Here is an 11,732-nt window from a genome sequence, read left to right as displayed (position 1 = left end):
GCCTCCATGTATTGGGTTACCTTGAGTTTTGCTATTGTTCATCATTCAAGTTGGATTCAGTTCCATTCTTTTGTATATCAACTTATAATCCTGTCTTTGCCTAACCTGTATATTTATTGCTTGTTGTTAGGCTAACTAATTTTAAGTTATAACCCATGTTTTTAGGGCTTATACTTTAATTTCCCATATTGTAAGACTGTAATTTTAGTTGATTATTATACTATTAACCTTACAAGTTTTTTAACTTTACCTTCTTATTTTATCTGTACTGTCCCTCAAGCTTGGTGTTTTAGCATTCTCTGGTACTATTTCACAGGGCGACACAGGTTAAGCCCAGAAAATAGATTTTGACGAAGGAAAAATCTATTTCTGGGCAACGACCTGTGTCGCCCTGTGAAACCCCACCCTGTAGTTAGATTGTCCTCACCAGCTTACCCCAAGCTTTGGAGGCTATCTTCAGGATATGACGTCTCAGGCGTCAGAGGCGCTCACTGGTAGTAGTAGACCGGGAGCTGTAGCACGGCTCCTCCGTAGTTCGGGGTGTTTGTCGAAGGAAGAAGCTAAATGGCAAGGGACCTCTGGTAGTGATTCCACTCGCTCCTTACTATACCGACACTTCTATTGTAGAGGTGAGCGAGCCATTTATCTTGGCATTATATTGTTTCTTTTTTCTCTAGGATGAATAGCAATATTTATTCCTAAGAAATAGTATCCAAGGAACCATTTCACATGGCGACACAGGTCGTTGCCCAGAAATGGATTTTTCCTTCGTCAAAATCCCTTTATTTTGCTGCTGTTATCCTGGAGTTTTGTCACTGGACATTATGATTATTAACTCTACTTCTGCTGGTAAATGTGCCTCATCCTGTAGAAGTCTTGCAGAACTTGAAGAGGAAGAAGTCAAAGAGGAAGAGACTCAAGTGTTGTCATTTTCCTCATTATAATTATATTTTTAAGCCCCTCCTTCCCTTTGACTTCTAAGGCTCCCTGCCGAAGAAGAAGAAGGTAGCCTCCCCCCCCCTACCCAAGAAGTCTTGTCACGTGACTTCTAAGGGTCTACCTCCTCAAACTGAGGTGGCAGTTGGGACTTCCGTTGGCTCACCTGTTCCTTCGGGAACAGGAACCGTCCACGCTGTCCCCAGGGCCTAGCATGTCGGGAGCTGTAGAATCACAAACTTCGGTTCCCACTTCTTGTTACGGATCGTGAGTCCACTCAGGTTCTTTATAATAAACAAAAAGGATTCAACCCCAACAATTGAAACTCGGGATACGAATATAGAAAGAAACAAACAGAACAGAAGTTTATTTACAAACTTATTCACAAGATAAATGCAGAATGGTTTCTCCTATTTACGTAACAAAATTAAATCTGACAATATGTGAAAGGGGGGGAAACAGTGAGGTAATGAAATACTTCGTGGCCAGTTTTGCAGCTGTTGAAATCCGTGCTCGAAGCGAGGGCTGCACAAAAGGGGACAGTAGGAACTTCAGATGGCTTCTTATCTTCGTACTGCAGGAAGGAATGCCTTAGTCTTGAAACTTGAAGGGTGGGTTACTCCTCAAAGCCACATGTAGGACGTTTCTTCTCTGAAAGGGTTACTCAACATCGGGATCTCTCCTCTCTCTCTCTCTCTCTCGATACAGACTTTGTTTCCGTACCCACTCTCTCTCGTGCGTTCTCTTCCTCTCTTATCCTTCGTCTCTTCCTTCTTCTACTTATCTCTGATGGTCTGATCCTCTCTACTTCCTCAGGTTCCTATATATATATTATATATATATATATATATATATATTATATATATATATATATATATATATAATACGTCGATCTCGGGGCGGGGCTGAAAAGAGCAGAGCATAACCAGCAAACATCATCATCCCTTGACAGGAACGTTTAGAAGGAAGCTCTCAACAAAATGTTACGGCATATTCAAAACGCGGCGTTTCTATGATGGCCGCGTGCTGGAGTTCCACAAACACCAGAGTTTTCTCAACAATCATGAGAACAGACGCCTCAAACGCATGTGGGAATGCCCCTTGCTGCAGACCTACTTGAAGAAGATACATTTTCCTTTCCTTAATATATGTTTTTTTTCACTATAGAGTGATTACCATGACACTTCTGCTGCTAGTCCTAGAGGTTCTGCCCCTGTGACTAGTTCTGTGCGGGCATTTGTTCGCAAGATAACCAAGTGCACATAAATCTACAGATTCGTGTGATCTAGACTCAGTGACTGAGTCTGCCGACCATTACGACTCAGGCATGGAGTGGAAGAAAGGAGTGAGTCACTTAGGTGACTCATGCCTTGCGGTGATCGCTTGGTACCAGTGTTGATGTGACAGTCCTGCAGGACCCTGCACACTGTGAGACCAGTAATGGGTTTCCCCCTATTAAGTCCTCTGAGAGGTTGCCGGTTGAGTTGCACACTCAACTCCACCCTGACAACCACCTGACAATGGTGACGTTTGCATGATTGACCGGTTGCTGTGGCAGCAAACGTTTCTTCTGCTGTGCAAGAGTTTCATAACCCTTCTCAGGAAAGCGCTTTTCCAGGAGGAGAACGCTCTCCTACACTCGCATCGCAGCCATCACTGTAGGTTGATGGCCACCTGCAACTCGCTTCTCCTGGTAGTTCTGCTAGTAAGTGGTGAGCGAGAGCACCAATCTTCCTCACCTATTCCCTTCTTACTTCCTATGGCTACACCGGGAGGGTGAGAGGTGAATAGGACGGGTCCTGCAGAGTGCTCTCCGTAGGATTCAGTGTCTGGGAACTACATTCCTGGAAGGATCTTTAGGGTCTCACCGGATGTACGTCCACGTCGTCGAGGTTCTTCTGTCAATGGTGGAGAGACCTCTCACCGTCCTCGATATCTGGTGTTTACTAGATTCTTAGGATTCCAACATACTGGAGACTATGTTCTCCCTGGCTCTTTCTGTCCTTTTGACGGATTTCAATTCGCAGTCCTGTATGGGTTCTGTGTTCTGGAGCCTCAAGTTCATATTCTGTTGAATTGTACTCGCATTCCAGTCTTAAATGCCTACATATAGAAGTGGTTTTCATGCCTGTTCCTCTCGATTTCTACAGGAGTCGAGGAGGACCTCCCCCTCCCTGATGATTGTGATTTGGAATTGGAATGGGGGGTCTCACCGAGCGCTAAAATCTTTGGAAGTTTCTAGCTCTATGAGTGTTTTGGTCTTCTATGATCTTCAAACACTCAGGGCAGACAAGAATTCCGATAATTGTTATTATAATACCCCTGGAATCTCGCTGAATACTAATTCCTTTGAATTTCTGGTATTCTCAGTGTTATGGTATTTTTGTAATTTCCAAACACTTGGTGAGACGAACATCGCCATTAATTATTATTATAAAAATCGGGAGTATCACTAAGTGATTAAATTCCTTGGAATTTCTGGTTTCTGCAGAGTGACTTGGTTTTCTGCAACTTCCAAACACTCAGGCATCGGGTATTCCCAATGATTATTACAATAATCGGAGTCGCACCAAGTGCCTGGATCCCTTAGTTTCACTGGCGCTTGCTGAGTGCTCAGCTTCGCTATGTTGTTGAGAGCCAGAGCGAGACAAGGCTTGCCCAATTATGTCTTGCAAGAGTCAGGTTTTCTCGCCGAGCATGGGAATTCTTGCGAATTCTAGCACTCGCTATCACGAGTGCGTGGGTAGCGAGACGAGCCTAACCAGTACAGATGAGTTTGCTCCTCAGTCTGGTTGGTTTGGAATTATGCAAAACTTGGTGCCTACTGCATGCAACACCTTTTAGGGTTCAAACATGTATGGCAGCAGACACAGAATTCCTCTTTCTCTTTCTTTTCGGAGCTTCAGCCTCGAAGGAGAACAATTAATTGGGAAAAGTTATAGTTCTTTGCTGATGACATACTCATAATTATGTATGGTGATCTGCTCAGCTCACTCGACTCGGCTCAGCCAAGCTGAGTGCTCGGCTCTACTGAATGAACTCTCTGCTCTTGATCAGTGTGGTCCCTCGCCATGACATAACACCCTCCCATCCCGTGTTGCAGCGAGTTTTCACAGGTGTCATCGTCTTTGTCTTCATTATCTGACACCGCCTCACCTCCCTCTTCGAAGGCTCCCACGGCTTAAGAAGAGGAAGGTAGTTTCTCTGCCCCCTAAGAAGTTCTCACCTTAATACTTCTAAGGATCTGCATCCTTTCCCTGGAGAGGGCAATTGGCTGTCTCTTCGGCTCACCTGCTTCTTCTGGAGGGGAACTGAACACTGTCCCCAAAATAATTTGTCTCTGTTTCCCCAGGAGTTTGAACCCATGTTCGTTCTCCTGTCTCTGGTCCCAAGGGGCTGTTCATGGAGCCGAGGCTGTGTCGGGTACTCATGTGCGAGTCTCTCCAAGTGTACAACCTCCAAGTGTGGTTGTACACCCACAGTCAGTGATAGGTAGTCTTCTCTCCATCATGACAGTGGCGCAGGGCGAGAGAATAAAGTGGCTCAGACCCACCTCTGAAAGCCAGGAATGGCTATTTTTCAGGTACCAAGATTGCTGTTGCTGTCCCTTTGGAAATGAATGCTTTGTTTGACAGAGTGAGAACAACATAAGTTCAGAAAGAGCAAGGCAAGAGCAAACCAATCCTCCTCTTTTTTCCAGGATGAACAAGGGAATAAGAGGAACTCTATAGAATCTACTTCCCAGAGTTCGAATCCAAGTGACTATGTTTTTGGTTCAATCTTAGGATCTTACGAAACATATGTCATTCTGTTCAGGATGGAAAGCACCGAGAAGTTTGAACACCTCTCCAGTTGCTCCTGTTTTGGGAACAACCAGTTCGGCTTGAACTAGTAATTTTCGGTGTCCTGTTATCATCGTAGAAGTGTCCCTTTGGGAAAACTTTGGGAAAACATTCACATTCTCTCTTCATTATAGAATGAAGGTCTGCTTCCAGTCCTTATTCCTTGTCTCACGAATGAAGAAGAATTAGAGTGGAGCACGATTTACGGGAACCTACGAATATACTAGTATATCTCCTTGCGACATGCATATTATCAGTTGCATTGTCCAAGTAATAGGCGCATATCTGGAAGTTAATTATTCTGGTATGTGACCGAGACGATAGTACCTTTTTCTTAATTAACCGAAAGTCAGGACAGCCTTTCGGCCTTCCAAGAGTCCGGTTTTGTATTTGAGATAACTAGTTGGTATTGTTTGCCAACAACACCACCAACAAATTTGCATTACTCACTGAACAAAGAGGGTTTCGTTCCCTTCCATTTCAGTTAAAATGCAAATGCTCGAGTGTTTCTTTGTTGCGCTCAATGGTTCTAAGCCGAACGCATTCAAATATGGATGCACTACCAGGTAACTCAGGATAAGGAGTCTAGCGATTGGCTGAGAACTGCCCTATTTCCAAGATTTTGTTCGTCTTAGTATTGTCTTTCTTCTGTCGAGTATTAAATACCAATTCGAAATCTCTCTGCCCCAGCCATCACAGATTTACGTCTCTGGTTTGCTCAGAGCACTCACATAATACCCATTTCTCATGCTCCACATTTGCCGTTGAGAGAATTTTCAGACAGAGATGTATCTCATTAGACTCTATCAACTTTCTGGTTAATCTATGTAGTATAACGGAAGTCTATAGTCTTCTGTTCCATCACACCTGCCCTATCGACTGCTGCGATGACGCAGAATGATTTTCTTCAGACAATTTGAGTTCTGTCTTCTAATATACATTTTCAAATTCGTAAGGTGTTCAGTTATTCTTTGTTCACCCCGAATTGAAAATGACTTCCAGTGCAGAAGTGTCTAATGACACGTCTTCCTCCAAGTCCATAAGATAGTGAGGAACTCCTCTGCAGTTGGATACGTCCACTGTTCGCTCTCAGAGAGCGAGAAGTGCCAGTGGTTGGGTACTTTTTATCACTCCAAAGAATATGTCGGACGGAAGATAGACGCGGTCTATTATGACTACAATTATATCTTTCTTCCTTCAGGTCTGCCCATAGGTCTTGGAACCTCTTTCCCTTGTACTGGTGGTGGATGCTCACAAGTAGTGCTTGTTTACTCAGCTCCTTCAAGAGGACAAGTTGCATCATGCCTACGGTTCTAGAGGTAAGATGGATGCGAGAGTGACTGGCGTCTCCACCTCCCCCTGGCCTCGGTCCTTGCTATTTCTCTGGCTTCTCCAGACTGCCCCTCTCGTCCTTCTATTTCTCTTCCTTCAGATAGAAGATAGGACTCGAACTTCCACTTGCTGGTCGGCGGTTGATGCGGTAAGCTTGCGCATCAGAGTTTCCTTTCTATTTTTCATATCAGAATCATTGAAGCAATCCCGCTCCTTCCTCTAGCAAAGGGAGGAAGGAGACTAGCAATAATGCAAAACTCTTTCCCAGATCTTTGCATTAATGCTTCCAACTCTAAATATTCTTCACAGCCCTTTTTCGATGAGTTACGATTCCTCACTTATTTCGAAAGGCCCAAGAAGTCTGACTCTTGATCATGCAGCTCTTTATAATCTGATCAAACTAACAGAGGCAGGAGGCAAACTAACAGAGGCAGGGCACTCCTCCTCACTCTTACTACCAGGAGGAATAGCCCAGGTGTGCTGAACTCGGTCAGTTTCTAGAGGCTCGCTCACATTTCTCCCACCAATGTGTAAAGGACCAAGTTTGTATATCGTGTAGGAACAAATCACAGTTTTTGTTAAAGTAAATTGTATTTTCCTAACTATTCAAGCCTGAGGTCCTTTACATTAATGCCCACATGCCACCCCTCAATCTGAAACCTGGGTCGAAAGGCAAAGTGGAGTGTTACATCCGAGCAGGCTGGCCTATCCGCCTTCCAGATGGTAGTTACTGCCTAACCACCTTGTTTAAGAATTTAACGGCCGTATAAAGAGCCTACGCTGAAAGAAATTTCCTAATGTAAAGGACCTCAGGTTTGTTAAAGTTAGGAAAAAATACAATTTTTAATAAGTAGATGTTTATGTAAATGATGTCAATACAACCTAGTTAACAGAGTGGCTCAATTGAGCTGACCTAAGCAGATTCAGTTAGAAAACAGGTCTATTTTAACTAATATTGCAAATATTTTGCATTGGTTCACCTATGTCATGACTGTTTCTATGGTACTAACCTGTTGATGATATGTGTCTAGAAAATGATGAAATGGCAGAAGCAATTGCACCATATAGATCATTGTATAAAGAAATGAAGAGGCAAAAAACAAAATAAATTGGTAACCAGAGTGCATTTTAAAGGGTCAAACCCAGAATCCCAGCCTCCTCCTCTTCCACCCTTTCTTTTTTTTTTTACCTCTGCGGCTCGCCCTGCCACCCTTTCCACCTCCACCCTATCCAACAACTTCGTAGACCTGCCCCTCCTCATCATCTTTATACAGAATGCACTGATAAGATGAAAGATCCCGATGGTCCACCTCTGCCTGTAGAATAAATTCTAATAATGCTGTAAAGTTAATAAAAAAAATCTTTTTGCATGTTTGTGTGTGTATGTTTTCATGAGTAAGTGTAATAACAGCAAGTCCGTTAGCGTGTTTGTGTTGCACCATTATTGTTCAATATCCTCGAGTCATGTGTGATGTTTTACTGTTCGTGTAAATATCGGTAAAATTCATTGCTAACTATATCTGTATGTCTTATAATATCAGGCTTAGGCTTGGCTGGAACAACAGTTATTTACAGAGCTTCAGTCTCCAGGCGAAACTGACGCCATCAAACCTTCGAAATACAAGGGGCAACTGTACGTTTATACAGCAGTGTTGCGTTGTAACCGCATAAAGTTTCCGCAAGCGCTTAGTTACGTTTTTCAAGTGATGCTTGTTTACTTTTGGCCTTTTATACGAAAACAAGAAAAGAAAACGAGATTCTCACTTTATTTGGTAAACTACATTTTTAATTTTCTAATTGTGAACAATGTTTCATCCGAGTCTGTCTCTGATATGTGTAATCTCTGAATCGATGTGTTCGTCACTATTTGACCATATTAATTATGCACTGTTCCTCGGCATCATTATTAACATTTTGAGGCTGTGTCACATATATAACACTATTGTCTGCACTGATGTGTTCATCACTATCTGACGATGTAATCATGCACTGTTCCTCGTCATCATTATTAACATTTTTTAGGCTGCGTGTCACATAATATAACACTATTATTGTCTTGCTCATTTTCACTTTTTTTTTTTTTTCCATCATCAAGCTTCGTCTGAAGATGAGTAATCTTCAGGGAAAAAGACTTTTAATATGTAATCATATGAAATCCACTAATTCATTGTCGTCCGAGTTTCACAAATTTCAACTTCAGTTTCTTCTTGGAAAATAGTAGTTTTCCTGGGAAAAAATCGATATATAATACGCGATTTGCGGCCACTCATGTTTTCTTCATTTATAGGCCATCTGCTGTATATGGTCACTATAAAGTATCGAACGGGATAAAACAGCGAACTCATATGCATGATAAGGATTGGCGATCTGGGAAGATAGAGTACTTAGTCCGCATAATTATGGTTGCCACTTGATCTTTGCGAGTTTTGCAGAGATGCAATAAAGGATATATAATATTAGAATTTTCATTGCCTATGAAATGTGAGCTCCAAACCGATATATTTTTTGAAACTCTGTACATTACCTTTGTACCATAGCAAATTAATTAAAAGCGGAGAATTCTGGCACTGAAAATCCTTCTTTGAAAGTATCGCACTTGTTTTAGCGTACTACCTACTAGCGATAAAAACTGAATGCCCATAGGAGATTATGGAGGTAAGTGATCACTTGTTTACTGCACCTGTTCGTAGGATATGATGATCATGAACTTCGCACTAGGGATTTGAACGATTTATATCAATTTCGTTATACTTAGCTACATTGCCAATATATATATATATATATATATATATATATATATATATATATATATATATATATATATATATATATATATATATATATATATATATATATATATATATATATATATATATATATATATATTATATATATATACATCATATATCAGATATATATATATATATATATATATATATATATATATATATATATATATATTACATACATGCATATATATATACATATAAACATATATATACATATATACACGCATATATATATATATATATATATATATATATAAATATATATATATATATATATATATTATATATATATATATATATATATATATGTATGTATATATTTGTATATGTATACATATATATATATATATATATATATATCTATATATATATATACATTATATATATATGTTTATATATGTACATATACATATATGTATATATACATATATATATATATTTATATAGAATATACATATATATGTATATACTTATATACAAATACATATGCATATATATCTATACTATATATACATACCATATATATACATTCATACATATATATCTATATACAAATGTTTTACATATATACTGTATGTTTATAATTTATATACATGCACTGTGTATATATACATACATATACATATACCTATAAGCATATATATATACACACACAAATATATATATATATAGTATATATATATATCTATAGGTATATATATATATATATATATATATAAACATATGAAAAGTATTATTTTTTTCCTTTCTTATTTGTCCCAGATATATTACAGATAAGTTTGTAATAAACATAACAGCATTTATGTATCAGTATATAACTCATTAAATCATATAGAAAATAATTTTGTAATATATTAACAGATTTATGTACATTAATCATATCACCGTCATATTCTGATAGAGTCTTATCTCTTATGATATTGTATTTGAATGAGAAATTGTTTAAAAGTAAAAAAAAAAATATTGCAATTGTATATGATAAATTTACATGAACTGCGCCATGAAGAAATTGCTGCTGAAAATGCAGATGTGGAATCCGCATCGGCATACAAACTTGGATAGCTGCCCCCGTAGACTTTTTATTCCGCATAGCAGACGGAAATTCCGCACTTCAGGCAACACTGGTATACAGAATTATTTTGCTATTTGTATAGAATGGTTAGAGCAACTCAGCCGCTTTTCCAAGAAAGTACTGTAAAGTGTAAAATGAACATTTATATTTTTTTGCTCTTCATATATTTGTATTTTCCTGTGAAATGGAGACCTTAGGAGTTTACACTTCAACAGAGTGGTAAAGTATAATTGACAGACATCCCAAATGGCCTGCTGTGCATGCTACCATTACAGCTCACAGAAAACTTTTCTCCACATGAATTTCCATGTTTTTTTTTTTTTTTTTTTTTTTTTTTTTTTTTTTTTTTTTGTTTTTTTTTTTTTTTTTTTTTTTTTTTTTTTTTTTTTTTTTTTTTTTTGCAAACTGACGCACGCTAAAGAATTTTTTTTCATTTGTCGCAAGAGTGCAAAATTACCACATTTTCCTGCTGTTGTACAAGTTTTCCACTTTATGAATAAAATGGTTGTTGCCAGAGTTTTGTAGTTTGATAATATGAAATAAATCATTGATGATGAACCAAATTTGTTCTTGCAAGAAAAATAGAAAAATTAAAGAAATATAAGAACCTTCAATATATCTTACTGAAGTGTTGAAGATTCCTATACTTATAACTAATGATTGCAAAGGTACTTCACATAGAAATATTTTAATAATATTGACGAAATGAAAAAAATGTTCTAATTGCTGCATTCAAGAAGGCTTTGAAGATTGTGTTTTTGGCAGCTTTTATAATTAACGTGGAAATGTGTGGGTTTTGACGTTTGTAATATAAGAATTGGGCCCGTAGAGGGTTAATACCGTCATTGCACCTCATGCGGAGCACTGTAGACATTAAGGTTCTTGGTAGCGTGCCTTCAGCCCTTAGATGCAACCCTTACGTTCCTTTTGCTGTACCTCCTTTCATATTCTCTTTCTCCATCTTACTTTCCAGCCTCAAATAACACTTGTTTCATAGGGCAAAACTGCAAGGTTTTCCTCCTGTTACACTTTTGAACCCTTTATACTGTCTCCGTTACAGCGCTGAATGACCTCATAGGTCCCAGTGCTTGGCCTGTAGCTTAGATTCTGTATTCAATAAAAGAATTGGGAAAACATGAGCAGGATGTTTGATAGATAAAAGCATAGACAAACAAACAAACAATGAAACAAATCCTCCCCGGTTGTAGATTTCGCATCCGCCTCCCGGAAACAGCTGTGAATTCTTAAAAGAGACGTTTTTCTTTGATCTCGCTCCCGAACAAAGTTGAAATGGTGAAGCTTTTAAAAGTATACAGGTCAGGAAAGGAAGGGTTTAGTTTCTGCCAACTCCATCAAGAGCTTTCTCCACCTCCTCCTCCTTCTCCTCCTCCACTCCTCCAATCTTCTTCTTCTTCTTTCTTCTTCTTCTTCTTCTTCTTCTTCTTCTTGCCGAAGTCTGTCAACTTTGCTCGGCTTCATTTTGCAAGGATGGAACTGTAACAGGATTTGGTGGCATCTCTCTCTCTCTCTCTCTCTCTCGAGCTTAACTTATGTGAAACTGCATTTCCTATACTTTCTAGCACAGCTTTTTGTTTGTTGGATTGTTCTCTCTCTCTCTCTCTCTCTCTCTCTCTCTATCTCTCTCTCTCTCAACTGGCGGTGTAGAGCTGCATTCCCTATTTCTTAAAAGCACTAGTTATTAAGTTTAAATGGTAAAAAAATGTTTTAATCTAAATAGCTTTGTGGTCCGTATTCCGAAAG

The 11,732-nt window shown here is 39.0% G+C and overlaps 1 protein-coding gene across 1 annotated transcript in view; it reads right to left on the bottom strand.

Annotated features, from left to right (window-relative positions):
• The window catches only part of LOC135206653 (probable ATP-dependent RNA helicase DHX34), a gene marked incomplete in the record, with an annotated part of 314,170 nt that overhangs the window by 99,117 nt on the left and 203,321 nt on the right, over nucleotides 1-11,732 (bottom strand).

This window comes from Macrobrachium nipponense, chromosome 31 (genome assembly GCF_015104395.2).
Source record: "Macrobrachium nipponense isolate FS-2020 chromosome 31, ASM1510439v2, whole genome shotgun sequence".
Classification (NCBI taxonomy): domain Eukaryota; kingdom Metazoa; phylum Arthropoda; class Malacostraca; order Decapoda; family Palaemonidae; genus Macrobrachium; species Macrobrachium nipponense.
The sequence above is the reverse complement of the archived record's forward strand: the minus strand, read 5'-3'. Positions and strand labels throughout refer to the sequence as shown.